At 49.4% G+C, this 24,644-nt stretch overlaps 1 pseudogene; it reads right to left on the bottom strand.

The window, feature by feature from the left end:
- Nucleotides 1-307: 307 nt before the first annotated feature.
- Nucleotides 308-7,975, bottom strand: LOC150049032 (ubl carboxyl-terminal hydrolase 18-like; annotated as a pseudogene).
- Between the last annotated feature and the right edge of the window lie 16,669 nt (nt 7,976-24,644).

Here is a 24,644-nt window from a genome sequence, read left to right as displayed (position 1 = left end):
TCTGTGTGAAGGGTCAATGCCTTCCCCCTCCTCCCATGGTGCAGTGAGCTCTGCTTGCCACCAGAGGGCGCTCTGGGTGAATGCTCACCGCCTTTCACACTTCCGTTGTGCATTGAGCTCCACCTCCCACCAGAGGGTGCTAAGGGTGAATGCTCACCACCTTTCACCTCTCCGTGGAGCAATGAGCTCCCCTTCCCACCAGAGGGCACTCAGGGTGAATCCTTACTGCCCTACACCAATCCAAGGTACAATGAGCTCTGCTTCCCACCAGAGAGCACTCTGGGTGAATGCTCACCACCCTCCTATCCTACATGGTGCAGTAAGCTTTGCTTGCCACCAGAGGGCGCTCGCGTGAAGGGTCAATGCCTTCACCCTCCCCCTGTGGTGCAATGAGCTCCACTATCCAACAGAGGGCGCTCTGGGTGAATGATCACTGCCCTAGACCAATCTGTGGTGCAATGACCTCCGCTTCCCACCAGAGGGTGCTCTGGGTGAATGCTCACCACCTTCTCCCCCACCCCGTGGTGCAATGAACTCCGCTTCCCAACAGAGGGCTCTCTGGGTTAATGCTCACCACACTCCTCCCCTCTATGTTGCAGTGAGCTCTGTTTGCCATGATAGCGTGCTATGGGTGAATCCTCACCGCCTCCCCTTCCCCCCCCCCGTGTTGCATTGAGCTCCACTTCCCACCAGAGGGAACTAACGTGAACGGTCACCACCTCCCCCCCCCTGTGTAGTAGTAGTGAGCTCCAGTACCCATCAGAGGGCGCTCTGGGTGAATGCTCACAAACCTCCTCCCCTCCGTAGTGCAGTGAGCTCAACTGGCTACCAGAGGGCACTCTGGGTTAATGCTCACAGGCCTAGACCAGTCCATGGTGCAGTGACCTCCGCTTACCACAAGAGGACGCTCTGGGTGAATGCTCACCACCCTCCTACATGGTGCAGTGAGCTCCGCTTGTCATCAAAGGGCGCTCTGCATGAAGGGTCAATGCCTTCCCCCTCCCCAGTGGTGCAATGAGCTCCACAACACACCAGAGGGCGCGCTGGGTGAGTGCTCACCGCCTTCCTTTCCCTCCCTGTTGTGCAGTGAGCTCCACTTGCCACCAGAGGGCGCTCTTAGTAAATGCTCACCACCCTCCTACCCTACATGGTGCAGTGAGCTCCGCTTGCCACCAGAGGGTGCTCTGTGTGAAGGGTCAATGCCTTCCCCCTCCTCCCATGGTGCAGTGAGCTCCGCTTGCCACCAGAGGGTGCTCTGGGTGAAGGGTCAATGCCTTCCCCCTCCTCCCATGGTGCAGTGAGCTCCGCTTGCCACCAGAGGGTGCTCTGGGTGAATGCTCACCACCCTCCTCCCCTCTGTGGTGCAGTGAGCTCCGTTTGCCACCAGAGGGCGCTCTGGGCAAATGCTTACAGCCTTTCACCCCTCCGTGGAGCAGTTAGATACCCTTCCCACCAGAGGGCGCTCAGGATGAATCATCACTGCCCTACACAAATCCAAGGTACAGTGTGCTGTGCTTCCCACCAGAGAGTGCTCTGGGTGAATGCTCACTGCCTTTCACCACTCCGTGGTGCAGTGAGCCCCGCTTGCCACCAGAGGGCGCTCACCATGAAGGGTCAATGCCTTCATCCTCCTCCCATGGTGCAATGAGCTCCACCACCCACCAGAGGGCGCTCTGGGTGAATGCTCACCACCCTCCTCCCCTCTGTGGTGCAATGATCTCCATGACCCACCAGAGGGCGCTCTGGGTGACTCCTCACAAATCTCCTCCCCTCCGTGGTGCAGCGAGGTCCACTTACCACCAGAGGGCGTGCTGGGCCTGTGCTCACCGTCCTCTCCTCTGTGACTTGACTCTCACCTTAACCTAGGTTTGTGGATTTCTGTGACCTTCTCAGCTGTGTCTTTGAACGTATTTTCTGAGTCTATGGACTATCCTAACCCCTAGACCTCTCTACAGCCTCAAGATTTCTACTAAAGAAGGAATCCCAGCTTTTTTCCAATTTCTTTTTTTTTCCAGTCCTGGCTTTGAGCTCAGGGCTTGAGTACTTGGGCTTTCTGAAGGCTAGAGCTCTACCACTTGAGCCTAAGCATCCTTCTGGGTTTTTCCTATGTATGTGGTACTGAGGAATCAAACCCGTGTCTTTGTGCATGCTAGGCAAGCACTGTACCAGTAGGACAAACTCCCTGCCCTTCTTTCCAATTTCTATAGCAGAAATCATTTGCATCTTGTGTGCTTTCATTACCCCCAGATTAAGATGTAAATAGACTCTTTTTGAGATAAACAACTTTATTTGCGTATGGTGCCTATTTCACTACTGAGATGGTTTGAATAAGATATGCCCTCCACAGGCTCCTGTGAAGAATGCTTACTCTCCAGGTGGTGGTGGTATTTTCAAGGGTTTTGGAGACCCCAGAATGGGGGCCTAAGCTGAAAGAAACTGTTCACTTGGGTCACACCACTAGGCCTTGCACTCAGGGCTTAGGTGCTGTCCTATAGCTTTTCACTCAAGCCTCACCCACTACCATTTCAACTCCACTTCCAGCTTTTTATTTCTGTTGTCAGCTGAAAGTCTGTCTCATGGATTTTTCTACCCTATCTGGCTTTGAATTATCTCAGTTTCCTCAGTAGCTGGGATTATAAGCATGAGCCAGATGCCCTGCACAAGTGCAGGGTGTCTTCCTGCCCAGTGGAGGGGAACAAGGGACAGGCAATGTCAGCAGACTCTTTCCATCAAGAAAGCAGCCGGCCCCCGAAGGTGAGGGATCAAGCTTTGCTTCTACTTCCCCCCACCCCGCAGTCTTCTAAATAGCCCCCACCTCTACTGCTATATGTGCCAGGATCTTCCATGAATTGGAGGGGGAAAAAACGGGAGGGGCCCAACAGTATAAGAAAAGTAGAAATAGGAGAGAGAATGTTTTCTGATCAATGAAATTGACTCTCTAGAGCTATGCAAGTGAAACAGAATTAGTTTTGATTTCAAGGGGAAATGGTGCAAACAACAGGGCACTGGCAAAATGGAGTGTGCGGATTCACCAGGTCTCACCAGCGTTTTCAGAGGTTTTGAGTCCATGTCACACAGAGGAAGAGGGAGGGTCAGCACACAGCTGGTCCTACTGCTCTCTCCGGTACAGCTGAGGCAAACCAAGGAATCCTTGACCTGCATCGTGTACAGATCCTGCAGCTTCTCCACCTGGAAGAAGGAGCCAAGGACAGGTTAGGCTGGTGTCCAGAGCTGGACCTGTTAGACTGCCTGGCCCCTCACGCTGGTTGCCCTGCACACAAGGGTGCAGTGGGTGGGGGGAAGAACACCGGTTTCTGAGGAGCCCTCACTGCACGTGGCATAAAGAATGGTGAGAGACTTCTACGGGTCCTCTGACTCCTCCAGCTTCAGGCGCTTACCAAGTCCACATCAGGTATTTGATCCTTAATTAGGTTCCAGAACGTGAGGTAAAGCTGAGCGGCATCGTGCTGGTTAGAAAGAAGTAAGAGCACTGGAGATGTCCCAGGACCAGATGCCCTGGCTGCACCAACACTCAGAGAATACTGCCCATTTGAACCTTCTCTCCTCCTCCATCTCCCCTCCCCTCAGCTGCCCCTCTTCCCTCTTCTCCCTCCTCTCCCTCACTCTCTTCTTCTCCCCTTACCTTTCCTCTACCTCCCACAATTTCTCTCTGGCTTCCACCCTCTTTAGATAAGCAGACAGGCGCCACTGCTCAGAAGAGTATCTTACATGGCACATTGTATTTCTGGAGACAGTATGCAAGCTCCACGGGTCGCACTGCTTTCTGCCGGCTGTCCTGCATCTTCTCTAGCAGTAAAAGCAGCTGGAACGGGACGCTGGAATAGGATGCTTCTCTCTTGCTCTTCTGCTCATTTGGGCACCGCTATCCTGTCAAGTAAGAATAGCCAGGAGCCTTTTCCCCCCCACCATTCTCCTTGTGAGGTGAGTATTACATCACTTGGAAAAATTTCCATCTCCAAGCTATGCCCCTCCCATGAATTACATCTGACAGAGGATGGGGTACCTTAGGTAACTAAGGTTGAGAAGGGCCCCATGAGGGCTGTGCAGAGAACCCCCCAGCTCCATAGTCACCTTACAGTGAAGGTTAACATGCGTGCTCAAGGGTAGAACAGAGGGGAGGATAAACTGTGCACTCAAGTGCAAAACTTGACCAGCAGAGTGGGAACAAGCAGAGGGGGGCAGGGACAGTGTGAAGGAGGGCAAGTCCAGGCAAACTGGTTCCTGTGCATGTATGAAAAGAGAGTAAGGCATAAGGGAGGCATAAGAAAAGGAACAAAAGAGGTAAATCTGACCAAAGTATATTATGTAAGGTAATGCCATAATGACACGTTTTTGTACAATGAAAATATACTAATAAAAAGTTGAAATGGCTGGGCATGTGGCTTACGCCTGTGATACTAGCTATTCAGGAGGCTGAGATCTGAGGATCAAGGTTCAAAGCCAGCCCAAGCACAAAAGGACCTGAGACTCAAGGGGGCGGTAATCTTGAGCTGAAGAGCTCTGAGATAACACCCAGGCCGAGTTCAAGCCCTTTGACCCAGGGGGGAAAAAAACGGTTAAAATGAGAAGAAAATAAATTAACTCATTTATTTATTAATATTTGTCTTGAATATCCAGTTCTTTATAATGACTTGGAGTTTTTTTTTCTTTTTCCAATCCTGGATCTTGAACTCAGGCCTGGGCATTGTCCTTGGGCTTTCTAAAGGCTAGCTAGCTCTCTACCACTTGAGCCGCAGTACCACTTCCAGCTTTTTCTGTGTATGGAACCCAGGACTTCATGCATGCTAGGCAAGCACTCTACCACTAGGCCATGTGCCCAGCGTGACTTGAACTTTTAAAGGCCTTTCAGAAATTTCCAAAAAAGAATCTTTTCAGAAGATTTTGGGCCGACACGTACAGCAAGCAGCAAAAAGTCCAGGCTGAAGCTCTCAGGCTGACAAAGCAAAGTTAGGTTCTGGAGAGAAAGGACAACAGGAAAGAATAACAATGTATTTGGGCAGTGGTTCATTTACTTATGGGCATCCCTCACTTCTTTATTAAGTGCAGAAAAGGAGATAGGTCAGGGCCAAAGAGAAAGACTGCTGAAATTTGTCTGTGCATACACACACTGATGCCAATGACTTTCTGCAGTATTGCTCTAGTCCCAACTCCCTTTTTACCAAACCAGTGCTGAAAATTAAAGCTGTAGGTTAAAATCCCCACCCAAGTGTTTCTAAAGTACCAGCGGCTAGGCATAGAAGGTATGTCTGCCTTGGCAGACTGAGGCAGTAGGAAAGGAGAGAAGGGGGAGGGGAAGAGAAAGGAAAGGAGCAAATGTCCAGACCCCAACCCAGGCCACCTGAACATAGATAACTGAAGATGACACCAAGCACTTGCACATTTCTTAAACATTCCTGCTAGGTCCCAGGGGCTCACAGCTGTCATCCCAGCTTCTTGAGAGGCTGAGACCTGAAAATCGTGGTTCACTGTCAATCCCAGGCAGGAAAGTCTGTGAGATTCTTAGCACCAATGAACTATCAAGAAAGCTAGATAGAGCAGGACCCTTGAGCACAAAAAAAAACACTCAAGGGAAGCACCAGGCTCTGAGTTCAAGCCCCAAGACAGACAGACAGACAGACAGACAGACACACACACACACACACACACACACACGCACACATGCACCCTTAAGTGATTCTAATTTGTAGCCCAGAATACACAGGAAAGTATTTCCCTATTCTGGCAATTTATGACAGAAAGCTCTAAAAGTCCAGGTCACTATGAAAAAATAAACTAATCCACAATTTTATGACCATGAATAAAAGTCGTTTACCTCTTCAGTATCTTTGTGAAATCCATGCTCATAATGAATACCTGAATCAGGGCAATAAGACAACAAGTCTCTCCAATGTTGAGTAGACCAACTGGGCCTGGAAAGGAGCAAGGAAATAATGCCAAAGGAAAGATAAAGCATTCATCAAAAATCAGATGTTTTTCTAGAGTCTACTAAAGCCATGAAATGTGAAATTCTCTCTGAGATACAAAGAATTCACTAGGCAACCTTTAAATAATTAGGAGAGACGGTATCAAGCATGATACTGTGGGATGCTAACTGATGAGGTAAGTTTGAAGAGCCTATTAGGAAAAAAACAGATGTCACAAAAAGAGTATTATTAACTGAAAAGAAGTAGTAGTGCAAGCATTTACAGAAAGAGAAAATTTAAAAAGCAAACATTAGAGCTGGGAGTTTGGCCTAGAGGTAGAGTGTGTGCTTAGCATGCATGAAGTCCCAGGTTCAATTCCTTGGTACCACACATACAGAAAAGGTTGAAAGTGGTGCTGTGGCTCAAGGATAGGGCGGTAGCCTTGAGATGAAGAGCTCAGGGACAGTGCCCAGGCCCAGAGTTCAAGCCCCATATCCCACAAAAAAAAGAAAGAAAGAAAGAAAGAAAGGAAAAGAAAGGAAGAGAGGGAGGGAGGGAGGGAGGGAGGAAGGGAGGGAGGGAGGAAGGGAGGGAGGGAGGAAGGGAGGGAGGGAGGGAAGGAGAGGAAGGAAAAAACAAACAGGACAGCTCTGAATGAGGAAGGTTCATCTGCTGCAACATTTCTACTCAAGTGATGAAAAAACAAAAACAACTTTAGGGACTATTAGCAAACCTGACACACTAGCAACCAATCTCCCAGCCATAAGCTCAGCTGCTCTCAAAGATGAGCCATTGAAAAGGGGAAGAACGCAAAAAAAAGAAAGAAAGAAAAAAGGAGAGAATGCAGGTGATCTCAAAATTCCTGTGGAAAGGGCTTTGGTGCCTATCAGAGGAAGACATAAAAATGTGAAAAGCTTAATATGTGGCTATTAGATCCAAACAAGAGCAAAGACTCAATATTTGCATACCCAATGCTATGGACATGGTATTGGAAATATAAACCCAACGACACAGACATAACTATGACTCTATAGACATAATGTTGTATTACATAGATTAATATGTATCTATGACATACAAACCCTTAGCCTAATTTTAATTATATTCTAAAATCTAAATGCCAGTGGTTATATATAGAGATTCCTTCTTGAATACTTCTTTGTTAAACACGTCATTTGAAATATGATGCAAAAATCAATGTTAATAAATTCTTTAATAAAAAATATGAAATAAAATTAAAATAATGTGAAAAGCAAGGGGAAGGACAGCTCCTAAATCAGCTCCCAAGTCAGCAGGAGCACCTTGCATCTAAAGGTAACAGGATGGCTACTCTCTGCCACACATGCATTGAAAGCAATGTCACAGGTTACGTCACTCAGTCCTCCCAACCTGCTAGGCTAGAAACTGCTCGCTCCATTTCAGATGTAGAAATTGAAGTACAGGAGACAAGGACCTACTAATCATAGGCTCAGAGGCTTCAGACTACTGTCAGTGAGAAAAATGTTGCTGCACAGTGAGGAAGAGAGAAATGAAGCTCTCCTGACTGTGAGGGTAGTCCCAGGGACTGAGATGTTCTCTTAGCCGCACTCTCTTCTTTCTCTCCATGCTGTTGTTGTCTTCTTCTGTCTCGTTAAGTGCTCCTGGGCACCAGGATTGACTGGCAATTCTTCCTCAGGAACCCAAACACGTTGCCCATTAGTAATCACCCTAAAATCCCCAGGCCAAGGATGCCTGGATGGTGCTCTAGACGCCACAATTTTACCACCAGCAAGGGTTTCCATGAGCCAGGGACAGAGGAACTTCTGTGAAAACATATAGCAGAGAGGTAAGGACAACATCTTTCATTCAGTTCTGATTCCAAACAGATGGTTCTCAGTGAGGGTGGCCCCTGTGAGGAGCTGGAGCACAAAACTCTAAATCTGGAAATACCATCAGGCTGGACACCAGCCCTTGGACCCTCACATTTCCATTTGTTCCTGCTCAGAATGAGCTGCCATTTCCTAACACTGAACCACCTCCCCCACCCATGTATCTCCACTTTCAACATCAGCCACAGGGTCCAGACCAGAGTTGTATCCATGTTCCTCACACTCAAACCCTGCCAATCATAAGGGCTGTCCTTCACACCAGACAACTGCTGCTGGCAGACTCCTTGCTCTCCACACCATGGGCTGCCTGGAATACACCTACAGACAACCAAGTCCCAATACAGTTCCTGCCTTTGGAAGACATGGAAAGTCACACATTTACATACATGCTGCCCATGGTATGAAGACTTTGGACTGACACATGAAAGCCCTACATGTGGCTTTGACATTGTTACTCAGCAAAGACACAGATAAAGACAATGTAGTAAGTATATAAAATGAAATAAATTATTAAGTGATCACAATAATGAACTCCTGTCATCTGTGGCAATGTAGATAATTCTAGATGACATAATACTAAATGAAATAAGTCAGGTACAGAAAGACAAATACTCAAAGTATTATTTATATGTAAAAGCGAAAAAGAAAAAAATAGTAATGTCTTCAAGAACAGAACAGAGGTTACCAGAGACTGGAAAGCATAGAGGGTGAGGAGTGATTGATTTTAGTTAGGAAAAGGCACTGCTGGGTACAATAGCTTCTAACATTCTATAGCACAGTAGGTGGCATATTTCAAAACAGCTAATGTTTCCAGTGCAGTAGAACAATACTTGAGGTGATAGAAATGCCAGTTACCCTGGCCTGATCATCCACATTGTACACAATTATTGAAATAGTAAACTAGATTCCTTAAAATAAATTCATGTGCAAATTAAAATGTCCAATAAATATTTTAAATGTAGTTGTAAACCACTGTTCCTCTTACAAAGCTCAAACTAGAGGACTTTAGCTAAAGGAAGAATGCTGGCAGGCAGAATCGATCAGCAGAAAACAGGATAATACCACCACGTGGGCAAATGGGATGGCCTGCACCTCAGAGGGGCAACAGAAAGGTTTGGGCTGGCTGCAAAGGACCTCGAGGAAGGCAGGAGATCTTAACATGGAATGTAACAATACACCTACCCCCCACCCCTAACCCTAACCCCAAGCCTAACTTAGAACTAACCATAACATGAAGTCTCACCCTAACATTAACATGGAATGTAACACGGAACCGAATAAGGACCCTAACCCTAGCACAGAACCTAACATGAAAGCTAACCCTACCATGGAACCTAACCAAAACACAGAAGTTAACACAGAACCTAACACAAACACAGAAACAAACCCTAACACAATACTTAAACCTAACCATAACACGGAACCTAAAACTATCAGTGAATCTAAGCTATCACGGAAGCTAACCTAACCCTAACACAGAACCTAACCATAACAGGAAACCTAACCCTAACCTAACACAGCACCTAACAAGGAAACTAACCATACTATGGAACCTAATATGAAGCCTAACCTTAACACAGACCCTAACAAGAAACCTAACAAAGAACATAATACTAACACACAATCTAATCCTAACACAGAACTTAACCCTACCATGAAACCTAAATCTAACACAGAACCTAACCCTAACACAACTAAAAAGAAACCTGACACACAACCTAACCCTAACCCAGGACTTAACACTAACCTTAACATGGAACCTAAGCATAACATGTTACCTAACCCTAACACAGAACCTAACAACAAGGAACTTAACAAAGAATATTATACTAACACACAACCTCACCTTAACACGGAATCTAACCTAACACAGAACCTTACACTAAGCCTAACACAGAACCTAACAAAGAACATAACACTAACACACAACCTAACCCCAACACAGAACCTGACACTAACCCTAACATGGAACCTGACCCTAACCCTAACCCTACACCTAACACAGAACCTAACAAAGAACATAACACTAACACACAACCTAACCCCAACACAGATCCTGACACTAACCCTAACATGGAACCTGACCCTAACCCTAACCCTACACCTAACACAGAACCTAACAAAGAACATAACACTAACACACAACCTAACCCCAACACAGAACCTGACACTAACCCTAACATGGAACCTGACCCTAACCCTAACCCTACACCTAACACAGAACCTAACAAAGAACATAACACTAACACACAACCTAACCCCAACACAGATCCTGACACTAACCCTAACATGGAACCTGACCCTAACCCTAACCCTACACCTAACACAGAACCTAACAAAGAACATAACACTAACACACAACCTAACCCCAACACAGAACCTGACACTAACCCTAACATGGAACCTGACCCTAACCCTAACCCTACACCTAACACAGAACCTAACAAAGAACATAACACTAACACACAACCTAACCCCAACACAGATCCTGACACTAACCCTAACATGGAACCTGACCCTAACCCTAACCCTACACCTAACACAGAACCTAACAAAGAACATAACACTAACACACAACCTAACCCCAACACAGAACCTGACACTAACCCTAACATGGAACCTGACCCTAACCCTAACCCTACACCTAACACAGAACCTAACCCTAAAATGGAACCTGACTCTAATACGGAATCTAGGTTAACACAGAACTTTGGAACCAAACCCTAACACGGAACCTGACACTACCATGGAATTTAACTGTAACATGGATGGTACACAAGAACCTATCCAGATCACAAAACGTAACCCTAACTTGGAATCTAATCCTCACAGGGAAACTAAGCTAAACCTAACACAGAACCAAACCCAAACCCAACAAGGAGCCAAAGACTAATATGGAAACTAACTAGAACTCTAACACAGAACCTAACTTTAACATGGAACACTAACCTGCCCCCGTTTCTATCTTAAAAAGACAAAACTTAGGATATGTGGGGCTACCACCATATTAGATCGGCTGTGCCCGCCTTAGGTGTTGCCAAGCTCGCTAGTCTTCTTACCCGTCATGGGATCACCAAGTCCTTTTTATTTGGCTCCTGTCTTAGGTCGATAGGCTAATAGCTGGGACTTTCCCGTCTTTGACTACCAGCCATCTATTTAAGCAAACCGGACTTGAGGGGACAGTATGGGAAAAAAAGGAAAAAAAAAAGTATGTCGGGGTCCTTCGTCCCCGGTCCCCCTCTACTAGTAGGAGGATGGGGAAAAACACACCCCGACCAGGCCAAGCCGCGAGAGGAAGGGGCCCAATGTCCTCCCACACCCAGCCTTCTTACCCCAGAGCACGAACAGAGACGCCACACAGCTTCATCAAGGCAGGAAGATCTCTTTCTCTTTCTCTATTCCCTAAATCCCTCCTCCTTATATTGGGTGAGGGAGCCTATCAGTATACAAGATGGACAGCACAACGAGATCCATGTGTTTTATCCCTACTACAAGCCTCAGCAGAAAGTTATTAGATATGGCGTTACTCGGCCCCCAACATCCCTCATCATGGCACTAAAACAGAACACAAGCTGGACTCGGTGGCTCACGCCTATAATCCTAACTACTCAGGAGGCTGAGATCTGAGGATCAAGGTTCAAAACCAGCCTGGGCACCAAAGGACAGGAGACTCTGATCTCCAATTAACCTCTAGAAAACAAAGTGTGGGTTGACTCAAGAGTAGGGTGAGCTGAAAAGTTCAGGGACAATGCCCCAGACCAGGGGTAGGGCAGTAGCCTTGAGCTGAAGTTCAAGGCCGAGTAAAAAGCCCCATGACCCACAAAAAAAAAAAGAAAAGAAAAAGAAAAACAGAACATGAAATCTAACCCTAACCCATACATGGAATGTAAGTTAACACATGGAACCAAACCTAACCCTAATGCAAAACCTAACCCTAAAACAGACCCTAACCTGGGTCCTAGCACGGAACATAACCTTAAGGAGCCTAACCCTAACCTCGAACCTAACAGTCAGACGAAACCTATCCCAGACCCTAACCCTAACAACATGGAACCTAACCCTAGCCCTAACCCAGAACTCCTACAGAACCTAACCCTAACATGGAACCTAACAGTCAGACGAAACCTATCCCAGACCCTAACCCTAACAACAGGGAACCTAACCCTAGCCCTAACCCAGAACTCCTACAGAACCTAACCCTAACATGGAACCTAACACCAAATGTGTAACAACACACATACCCTAACCCCAACTATGTATCCTAACATGTAAGGATCATATACCCACCATACAATGTAACTCTGGTCTCTACTCACACTCTAACATGTACCCCAACCCAAACACATATCCTTACTCTTATCATGCATCTTAACATGTCCTCTAACCATGAAATTTACTTTAACACATACCATATCAAGTACCCTAACACATACTCTAAACTGCCCTTACATGCACCCCCCGAAATGTATCCTAACACCTCCTCTAACATGTGCCCTAATTCTAACATGTTCCTTAACCCTACCATACCCTACACACTCATATTTACAGTATCAAGTTCTCTAACATGTACTCTAAGCCATACAGGTACCTTACATGCACCCTAACATGTACCTCAAACCTACCCCAATACCTGCCCTAACATGTACACTAAACCCTAATCCTACCACATATCTTACACCCAAACATGTTTCCTAACATAGACCCGATCATACACCCTAACTCTGACCCATACTCACACCCTAATATGTACCCTAACCCAAACCCATACCTAGCATGTACCCAGAGCCAGTCACCAATGTTAACCCTTACCCTAAATCATCTGCTAATCAAAATCCAGACCTAACTGCATAACTAACACTTCACACAATCCTAACCCGCTCCCCAAACCTACGCAACCTCTTTCCCGACAAGTTCCCTGATCCTCGGCTGTTCCCTAACCTACGCTGAAGACTGCTCCATAGAATATCCATAACCCTAACCCATCCCATCAAGTTCTTCCTCACACAGCCCCTAACCCTCAACCTTTCCTGAGTCCTTCACAGAACATGTTCTTCAACTGTACTCCCAACCTCACACTTTGTCTGCCAGATTCACTACATTCTGCCCTGACCTTAAACCTGACCCATTCCTAACCCAAATGCTAATCTTTTCCACAACTCCTAACTTCATCCGACCCACAACCCTATCGCATTCACTAAACACAATTCCCCATCTTTAACACTGGACCCTAACCTTAAGTTATTAACCTACTATGTAAGCCTAATAGAAAACCCAACACCTGCCCTAACCTATTTCTGAACCATAACTACAAAGTTAATTTTCTAACTCCCTCTGAGTAACCTAAATATCACCCAAGCTTAATCTTACCGTTCATATCAACCCTACACCTGAACCCTAACCTCAATCATACCATCCCTAAAAACAGTAACCCTAACAAATATAACCATAACCACCACCCCTGCCGCTAAAACCCTATTCCTTTCCTCGATTCCTCAACACCATATTCCTTAAGCACATTCCTTCCTTCCCTAGCTTTGAGGGATGGGTTAGGGTTGCTGAAATGTGTTAGGAACACACTTATTCTATGGAATGGATGTGCGTTAACAAATGGCTTAGGATAAGGCCTAAGGTTGGTGGGTGGCTTATGATACATGTCAAGGGTATATGTCCCTGAAGCAAATCCAGACCCTACCATTAACATCAACAACCCTATACCAAACTCTAACTTAAACCATACCAACCATAACAATAGTAACTCTAACAACTATAAACCCTACTGTGATCCCAGACACCTAACCACCTTAATTCCTTAACCTACATCCCAACCCCAACTTACCTGACACTTACACACAGTATCTTGCACTCTTGGAGGTAGATGGCCTCCTTTTGTCGAACCTATATAAGGTGGGCCCCAGCTTCCAAACAGAGATACGTAGCACTCTATCCCCACCCATACCCTCACAAATGTGCACATGGCAAGTGTGTGAATAGAGTGAAAGCACAGGTGAGCATTCCTTGTGATCTCCATTCTCCCTGCAAAGTTAGGTAGAGCAGGGCACACACCATAAAGCATGGTAGGGCGAGGACTCTGACCAAAACAACCCCCACAATTGCTGAAGGACATTAGAAGGCCCTGACACACACTCTAAACAAACATTATCTGCCTTTTAAGTGCTGGAATATGGCTCAATGAGAGCCCATGAGGTACAAGACCCCATGTTATACTCCCAATACAGCGTGGAAAACAAGACACTGGGAGTCATATTGAGCTGTAAAAATTGTGGAGACTGGAGGTGCTACTGGCCTGAGCTACAGTGTCTATACTAGGAAAATAAAAAGAAAGACTTTCTTACATTGACAAAATTTAAAAAGGTGGTTATAGAAGTATTAACTGATTGGAAGTCAGTGAGTCAAGCCTGTACTCCTAGATACTCAGGAGACTGAGATCTGAGGGTCACAGTTCGAAGCCAGCCTGGGCACTAAAGTCTGTCAAACTATTACCTCCAATTAACTCCCAGAAAACTGAAAATGGGAATATGGCTCAAGTGATAGAGTGCTAGCCTTGATCTGAAAAGCTCAGGGATAGTGCCCAGGCACAGAGTTCAGCCCCACAATAAGAGGGGGAGGAGGAATTACTTTATTATTATTATTATTATTATTATTATTATTATTATTATTATTATTAACTGGGCTGTGAGTGCAGCAATCTGGCCTTGGAGGGCAACTCAGTGGCAATTATTCAACTTTGCCACGGAATAGGGAATAGCCATGTTCCAATAAAAGTTTATTTAGAAACATTGACATCTGAATTTTCATATATCAAAAAGAATTGTAATTTTGTGGAATGCTTAGAACACAGAACCGCATACATGTTAGGCAAGTGCTCACCAACATATACTTTTGAAATTTTGTTCCTTTTTAACCCATTTACCTTTCTACCTGAACACACAGTGCCCTACGGGAGCATCACCTACCTGAACACACAGTGCTCCACTGGAGCATCACCTACCTGAACACACAGTGCTCCACTGGAGCATCACCTACCTGAACACACAGTGCCCTACTGGAGCATCACCTACCTGAACATACAGTGCTCTACTGGAGCATCACCTACCTGAACACACAGTGCTCCACTGGAGCATCACCTACCTAAACACACAGTGCCCTACTGGAGCATCACCTACCTGAACACACAGTGCTCCACTGGAGCATCACCTACCTGAACACACAGTGCCCTACTGGAGCATCACCTACCTGAACACACAGTGCCCTACTGGAGCATCACCTACCTGAACACACAGTGCTCTACTGGAGCATCACCTACCTGAACACACAGTGCCCTACTGGAGCATCACCTACCTGAACACACAGTGCTCCACTGGAGCATCACCTACCTGAACACACAGTGCTCTACTGGAGCATCACCTACCTGAACACACAGTGCCCTACTGGAGCATCACCTACCTGAACACACAGTGCTCTACTGGAGCATCACCTACCTGAACACACAGTGCCCTACTGGAGCATCACCTACCTGAACACACAGTGCTCCACTGGAGCATCACCTACCTGAACACACAGTGCTCCACTGGAGCATCACCTACCTGAACACACAGTGCCCTACTGGAGCATCACCTACATGAACACACAGTGCTCCACTGGAGCATCACCTACCTGAACACACAGTGCTCTACTGGAGCATCACCTACCTGAACACACAGTGCTCCACTGGAGCATCACCTACCTAAACACACAGTGCCCTACTGGAGCATCACCTACCTGAACACACAGTGCTCCACTGGAGCATCACCTACCTGAACACACAGTGCTCCACTGGAGCATCACCTACCTGAACACACAGTGCTCCACTGGAGCATCACCTACCTGAACACACAGTGCTCTACTGGAGCATCACCTACCTGAACACACAGTGCTCCACTGGAGCATCACCTACCTGAACACACAGTGCCCTACTGGAGCATCACCTACCTGAACACACAGTGCTCCACTGGAGCATCACCTACCTGAACACACAGTGCTCCACTGGAGCATCACCTACCTGAACACACAGTGCCCTACTGGAGCATCACCTACCTGAACACACAGTGCCCTACTGGAGCATCACCTACCTGAACACACAGTGCTCCACTGGAGCATCACCTACCTGAACACACAGTGCTCTACTGGAGCATCACCTACCTAAACACACAGTGCCCTACTGGAGCATCACCTACCTGAACACACAGTGCCCTACGGGAGCATCACCTACCTGAACACACAGTGCTCTACTGGAGCATCACCTACCTGAACACACAGTGCCCTACTGGAGCATCACCTACCTGAACACACAGTGCCCTACTGGAGCATCACCTACCTGAACACACAGTGCTCTACTGGAGCATCACCTACCTGAACACACAGTGCCCTACTGGAGCATCACCTACCTGAACACACAGTGCCCTACTGGAGCATCACCTACCTGAACACACAGTGCTCTACTGGAGCATCACCTACCTGAACACACAGTGCCCTACTGGAGCATCACCTACCTGAACACACAGTGCTCCACTGGAGCATCACCTACCTGAACACACAGTGCTCCACTGGAGCATCACCTACCTGAACACACAGTGCTCCACTGGAGCATCACCTACCTGAACACACAGTGCCCTACTGGAGCATCATCTACCTGAACACACAGTGCTCCACTGGAGCATCACCTACCTGAACACACAGTGCTCCACTGGAGCATCACCTACCTGAACACACAGTGCTCCACTGGAGCATCACCTACCTGAACACACAGTGCCCTACTGGAGCATCACCTACCTGAACACACAGTGCCCTACTGGAGCATCACCTACCTGAACACACAGTGCTCCACTGGAGCATCACCTACCTGAACACACAGTGCTCTACTGGAGCATCACCTACCTGAACACACAGTGCTCCACTGGAGCATCACCTACCTGAACACACAGTGCTCCACTGGAGCATCACCTACCTGAACACACAGTGCTCCACTGGAGCATCACCTACCTGAACACACAGTGCTCTACTGGAGCATCACCTACCTGAACACACAGTGCTCCACTGGAGCATCACCTACCTGAACACACAGTGCTCCACTGGAGTATCACCTACCTGAACACACAGTGCTCCACTGGAGCATCACCTACCTGAACACACAGTGCTCCACTGGAGCATCACCTACCTGAACACACAGTGCCCTACTGGAGCGTCACCTACCTGAACACACAGTGCTCCACTGGAGCATCACCTACCTGAACACACAGTGCTCTACTGGAGCATCACCTACCTGAACACACAGTGCCCTACTGGAGCATCACCTACCTGAACACACAGTGCCCTACTGGAGCATCACCTACCTGAACACACAGTGCCCTACTGGAGCATCACCTACCTGAACACACAGTGCCCTACTGGAGCATCACCTACCTGAACACACAGTGCCCTACTGGAGCATCACCTACCTGAACACACGGTGCTCCACTGGAGCATCACCTACCTGAACACACAGTGCCCTACTGGAGCATCACCTACCTGAACACACAGTGCCCTACTGGAGCATCACCTACCTGAACACACAGTGCTCTACTGGAGCATCACCTACCTGAACACACAGTGCTCCACTGGAGCATCACCTACCTGAACACACAGTGCTCTACTGGAGCGTCACCTACCTGAACACACAGTGCCCTACTGGAGCATCACCTACCTGAACACACAGTGCCCTACTGGAGCGTCACCTACCTGAACACACAGTGCTCCACTGGAGCATCACCTACCTGAACACACAGTGCTCTACTAGAGCATCACCTACCTGAACACACAGTGCTCTACTGGAGCATCACCTACCTGAACACACAGTGTCCTACTGGAGCATCACCTACCTGAACACACAGTGCTCCACTGGAGCATCACCTACCTGAACACACAGTGCTCTACTGGAGCGTCACCTACCTGAACACACAGTGCCCTACTGGAGCATCACCTACCTGAACACACAGTGCCCTACTGGAGCGTCACCTACCTGAACACACAGTGCTCCACTGGAGCATCACCTACCTGAACACACAGTGCCCTACTGGAGCGTCACCTACCTGAACACACAGTGCTCCACTGGAGCATCACCTACCTGCACACACAGTGCCCTACTGGAGCATCACCTACCTGAACACACAGTGCTCCACTGGAGCATCACCTACCTGAACACACAGTGCCCTACTGGAGCGTCACCTACCTGAACACACAGTGCTCCACTGGAGCATCACCTACCTGAACACACAGAGCCCTACTGGAGCATCACCTACCTGAACACACAGTGCTCCACTGGAGCATCACCTACCTGAACACACAGTGCTCCACTGGAGCATCACCTACCTGAACACACAGTGCTCCACTGGAGCATCACCTACCTGAACACACAGTGCTCCACTGGAGCATCACCTACCTGAACACACAGTGCTCTACTGGAGCATCACCTACCTGAACACACAGTGCCCTACTGGAGCATCACCTACCTGAACACACAGTGTCCTACTGGAGCATCACCTACCTGAACACACAGTGCCCTACTGGAGCATCACCTACCTGAACACACAGTGCCCTACTGGAGCATCACCTACCTGAACACACAGTGCTCCACTGGAGCATCACCTACCTGAACACACAGTGCTCCACTGGAGCATCACCTACCTGAACACACAGTGTCCTACTGGAGCATCACCTACCTGAACACACAGTGCCCTACTGGAGCGTCACCTACCTGAACACACAGTGCTCTACTGGAGCATCACCTACCTGAACACACAGTGTCCTACTGGAGCATCACCTACCTGAACACACAGTGCTCCACTGGAGCATCACCTACCTGAACACACAGAGTCCTACTGGAGCATCACCTACCTGAACACACAGTGCTCCACTGGAGCATCACCTACCTGAACACACAGTGCTCCACTGGAGCATCACCTACCTGAACACACAGTGTCCTACTGGAGCATCACCTACCTGAACACACAGTGCCCTACTGGAGCATCACCTACCTGAACACACAGTGCCCTACTGGAGCATCACCTACCTGAACACACAGTGCTCCACTGGAGCATCACCTACCTGAACACACAGTGTTCCACTGGAGCATCACCTACCTGAACACACAGTGTCCTACTGGAGCATCACCTACCTGAACACACAGTGCCCTACTGGAGCGTCACCTACCTGAACACACAGTGCTCTACTGGAGCATCACCTACCTGAACACACAGTGTCCTACTGGAGCATCACCTACCTGAACACACAGTGCTCCACTGGAGCATCACCTACCTGAACACACAGTGCTCTACTGGAGCATCACCTACCTAAACACACAGTGCTCTACTGGAGCATCACCTACCTGAACACACAGTGCTCTACTGGAGCATCACCTACCTGAACACACAGTGCCCTACTGGAGCATCACCTACCTGAACACACAGTGTCCTACTGGAGCATCACCTACCTGAACACACAGTGCTCCACTGGAGCATCACCTACCTGAACACACAGTGTCCTACTGGAGCATCACCTACCTGAACACACAGTGCTCTACTGGAGCATCACCTACCTGAACACACAGTGCCCTACTGGAGCATCACCTACCTGAACACACAGTGCTCCACTGGAGCATCACCTACCTGAACACACAGTGCTCTACTGGAGCATCACATACCTAAACACACAGTGCTCTACTGGAGCATCACCTACCTGAACACACAGTGCTCTACTGGAGCATCACCTACCTGAACACACAGTGTCCTACTGGAGCATCACCTACCTGAACACACAGTGCTCTACTGGACCTTCACCTACCTGAACACACAGTGTCCTACTGGAGCATCACCTACCTGAACACACAGTGTCCTACTGGAGCATCACCTACCTGAACACACAGTGCTCTACTGGAGCATCACCTACCTAAACACACAGTGCTCTAGTGGAGCATCACCTACCTGAACACACAGTGCTCTACTGGAGCATCACCTACCTGAACACACAGTGTCCTACTGGAGCATCACCTACCTGAACACACAGTGCTCTACTGGAGCATCACCTACCTGAACACACAGTGCTCTACTGGAGCATCACCTACCTGAACACACAGTGCTCTACTGGAGCATCACCTACCTGAACACACAGTGCTCCACTGGAGCATCACCTACCTGAACACACAGTGTCCTACTGGAGCATCACCTACCTGAACACACAGTGCTCCACTGGAGCATCACCTACCTGAACACACAGTGCTCTACTGGAGCATCACCTACCTGAACACACAGTGCTCCACTGGAGCATCACCTACCTGAACACACAGTGCTCCACTGGAGCATCACCTACCTGAACACACAGAGCCCTACTGGAGCATCACCTACCTGAACACACAGTGCTCCACTGGAGCATCACCTACCTGAACACACAGAGCCCTACTGGAGCATCACCTACCTGAACACACAGTGCTCCACTGGAGCATCACCTACCTGAACACACAGTGCTCCACTGGAGCATCACCTACCTGAACACACAGTGCTCTACTGGAGCATCACCTACCTAAACACACAGTGCCCTACTGGAGCATCACCTACCTGAACACACAGTGCCCTACTGGAGCATCACCTACCTGAACACACAGTGCTCTACTGGAGCATCACCTACCTGAACACACAGTGCTCCACTGGAGCATCACCTACCTGAACACACAGTGCTCCACTGGAGCATCACCTACCTGAACACACAGTGCCCTACTGGAGCATCACCTACCTGAACACACAGTGCTCTACTGGAGCATCACCTACCTGAACACACAGTGCTCTACTGGAGCATCACCTACCTGAACACACAGTGCTCCACTGGAGCATCACCTACCTGAACACACAGTGCCCTACTAGAGCATCACCTACCTGAACACACAGTGCTCTACTGGAGCATCACCTACCTGAACACACAGTGCTCCACTGGAGCATCACCTACCTGAACACACAGTGCTCCACTGGAGCATCACCTACCTGAACACACAGTGCCCTACTGGAGCATCACCTACCTGAACACACAGTGCTCCACTGGAGCATCACCTACCTGAACACACAGTGCCCTACGGGAGCATCACCTACCTGAACACACAGTGCTCCACTGGAGCATCACCTACCTGAACACACAGTGCTCTACTGGAGCATCACCTACCTGAACACACAGTGCTCCACTGGAGCATCACCTACCTGAACACACAGTGCCCTACTGGAGCATCACCTACCTGAACACACAGTGCTCCACTGGAGCATCACCTACCTGAACACACAGTGCCCTACTGGAGCATCACCTACCTGAACACACAGTGCCCTACTAGAACATCACCTACCTGAACACACAGTGCCCTACTGGAGCATCACCTACCTGAACACACAGTGCTCCACTGGAGCATCACCTACCTGAACACACAGTGCCCTACGGGAGCATCACCTACCTGAACACACAGTGCTCCACTGGAGCATCACCTACCTGAACACACAGTGTCCTACTGGAGCATCACCTACCTGAACACACAGTGCTCTACTGGAGCATCACCTACCTGAACACACAGTGCTCCACTGGAGCATCACCTACCTGAACACACAGTGCCCTACTGGAGCATCACCTACCTGAACACACAGTGCTCCACTGGAGCATCACCTACCTGAACACACAGTGCCCTACTGGAGCATCACCTACCTGAACACACAGTGCTCTACTGGAGCATCACCTACCTGAACACACAGTGCTCCACTGGAGCATCACCTACCTGAACACACAGTGCTCCACTGGAGCATCACCTACCTGAACACACAGTGCTCTACTGGAGCATCACCTACCTGAACACACAGTGCTCCACTGGAGCATCACCTACCTGAACACACAGTGCTCTACTGGAGCATCACCTACCTGAACACACAGTGCCCTACTGGAGCATCACCTACCTGAACACACAGTGCTCCACTGGAGCATCACCTACCTGAACACACAGTGCCCTACTGGAGCATCACCTACCTGAACACACAGTGCCCTACTGGAGCATCACCTACCTGAACACACAGTGCCCTACTAGAGCATCACCTACCTGAACACACAGTGCCCTACTGGAGCATCACCTACCTGAACACACAGTGCTCCACTGGAGCATCACCTACCTGAACACACAGTGCTCCACTGGAGCATCACCTACCTGAACACACAGTGCCCTACTGGAGCATCACCTACCTGAACACACAGTGCTCCACTGGAGCATCACCTACCTGAACACACAGTGCTCCACTGGAGCATCACCTACCTGAACACACAGTGCTCTACTGGAGCATCACCTACCTGAACACACAGTGCTCTACTGGAGCATCACCTACCTGAACACACAGTGCCCTACTGGAGCATCACCTACCTGAACACACAGTGCTCTACTGGAGCATCACCTACCTGAACACACAGTGCTCCACTGGAGCATCACCTACCTGAACACACAGTGCTCCACTGGAGCATCACCTACCTGAACACACAGTGCCCTACTGGAGCATCACCTACCTGAACACACAGTGCCCTACTGGAGCATCACCTACCTGAACACACAGTGCCCTACTGGAGCATCACCTACCTGAACACACAGTGCCCTACTGGAGCATCATCTACCTGAACACACAGTGCGCCACTGGAGCATCACCTACCTGAACACACAGTGCTCTACTGGAGCATCACCTACCTGAACACACAGTGCTCCACTGGAGCATCACCTACCTGAACACACAGTGCTCCACTGGAGCATCACCTACCTGAACACACAGTGCGCCACTGGAGCATCACCTACCTGAACACACAGTGCTCTACTGGAGCATCACCTACCTGAACACACAGTGCTCCACTGGAGCATCACCTACCTGAACACACAGTGCTCTACTAGAGCATCACCTACCTGAACACACAGTGCTCCACTGGAGCATCACCTACCTGAACACACAGTGCCCTACTGGAGCATCACCTACCTGAACACACAGTGCTCCACTGGAGCATCACCTACCTGAACACACAGTGCTCTACTGGAGCATCACCTACCTGAACACACAGTGCTCCACTGGAGCATCACCTACCTGAACACACAGTGCTCCACTGGAGTATCACCTACCTGAACACACAGTGCTCCACTGGAGCATCACCTACCTGAACACACAGTGCTCCACTGGAGCATCACCTACCTGAACACACAGTGCCCTACTGGAGCATCACCTACCTGAACACACAGTGCTCCACTGGAGCATCACCTACCTGAACACACAGTGCTCCACTGGAGCATCACCTACCTGAACACACAGTGCTCTACTAGAGCATCACCTACCTGAACACACAGTGCCCTACTGGAGCATCACCTACCTGAACACACAGTGCTCCACTGAAGCATCACCTACCTGAACACACAGTGCTCTACTGGAGCATCACCTACCTGAACACACAGTGCTCTACTGGAGCATCACCTACCTGAACACACAGTGCTCCACTGGAGCATCACCTACCTGAACACACAGTGCTCCACTGGAGCATCACCTACCTGAACACACAGTGCTCTACTGGAGCATCACCTACCTGAACACACAGTGCTCCACTGGAGCATCACCTACCTGAACACACAGTGCTCTACTAGAGCATCACCTACCTGAACACACAGTGCCCTACTGGAGCATCACCTACCTGAACACACAGTGCTCCACTGAAGCATCACCTACCTGAACACACAGTGCTCTACTGGAGCATCACCTACCTGAACACACAGTGCTCTACTGGAGCATCACCTACCTGAACACACAGTGCTCCACTGGAGCATCACCTACCTGAACACACAGTGCCCTACTGGAGCATCACCTACCTGAACACACAGTGCTCTACATGCACACACACACCACACACACACACACACACACACACACACACACACACACACACACACACACCACACACCACACACACGCTCACCCCTCCCCATTCCCGCTTTATCCTGTGGAAAGACGAGACCAGGTGCTCCTTCTGGTTCCCTTGGAGAGCCAGCCTGCCCCCTCCTGTCCTCGCTGCCCAGCCGCGTGGCCAGTCGTCCTCCTCAGCCTCACGGGGCCCTCCCGTGGGGACGGCTTCGAGGAGGCCTTGACCTCTCCCAGGGCTGCTGGTGTCCCAGGGCTGCTGGTGGGCGGCGGGGAGAGAAGGCTCCGAGCTGGGAGATGCGCAGCTAAGCCCGTGTCCTTTTTGGCATTCTCCGCGGCCGCACCCTTCTTCCAAAGCCGTGCTCTGGGGGTCTCTGCCCGGGGGGCGGGGGTTTCAACTGCGTACAGAGCCCGGCTCTCTCGGGATCTCCGTGGGCTTCTCGCGGGAGGGGGGCAGCGTGTCCGAGGGGGCCCGCAGGGCGCATGGCCGCGCGCCCGGGAGGCGCGGGTGGAGGCCCAGTGCGTTCAGATGCCGCGATGGACTCCTGGGGTTCCCCGCTCTTTACAACCCTTCCGGGCTGGATGAGCTCAGGGTCCCTCCGGGTGCGGCCCGGCCCTGTCCAGGGCTGGCGGTGCGCCCCGTCCTGGCCCTGCGTCACACAGTGAAGTGATGGTCTAGGGGGAAATCCCAAGCTGGAAGGGAGAGTTCCATAAGGTGCGAGCGGTCAGAGGGTGGGACCCGTCCACCGCTGGACCGTCTGGGAGCCGAGCCCAGAGTGCCGTGGCGGGCGTGCCAGGCTGCCTGCCAAGGCGGGGACAGCCACAGGGCTCTGCATCACACAGTCACGTCAGAGGGCGGCAGCGCGTCT

Source organism: Megascapheus bottae, chromosome 21, assembly GCF_031878675.1.
Source record: "Megascapheus bottae isolate mThoBot1 chromosome 21, mThoBot2.hap1, whole genome shotgun sequence".
Lineage (NCBI taxonomy): Eukaryota > Metazoa > Chordata > Mammalia > Rodentia > Geomyidae > Megascapheus > Megascapheus bottae.
Note: the sequence above shows the minus strand (reverse complement) of the source record. Positions and strands in the feature narration are given on the sequence as shown.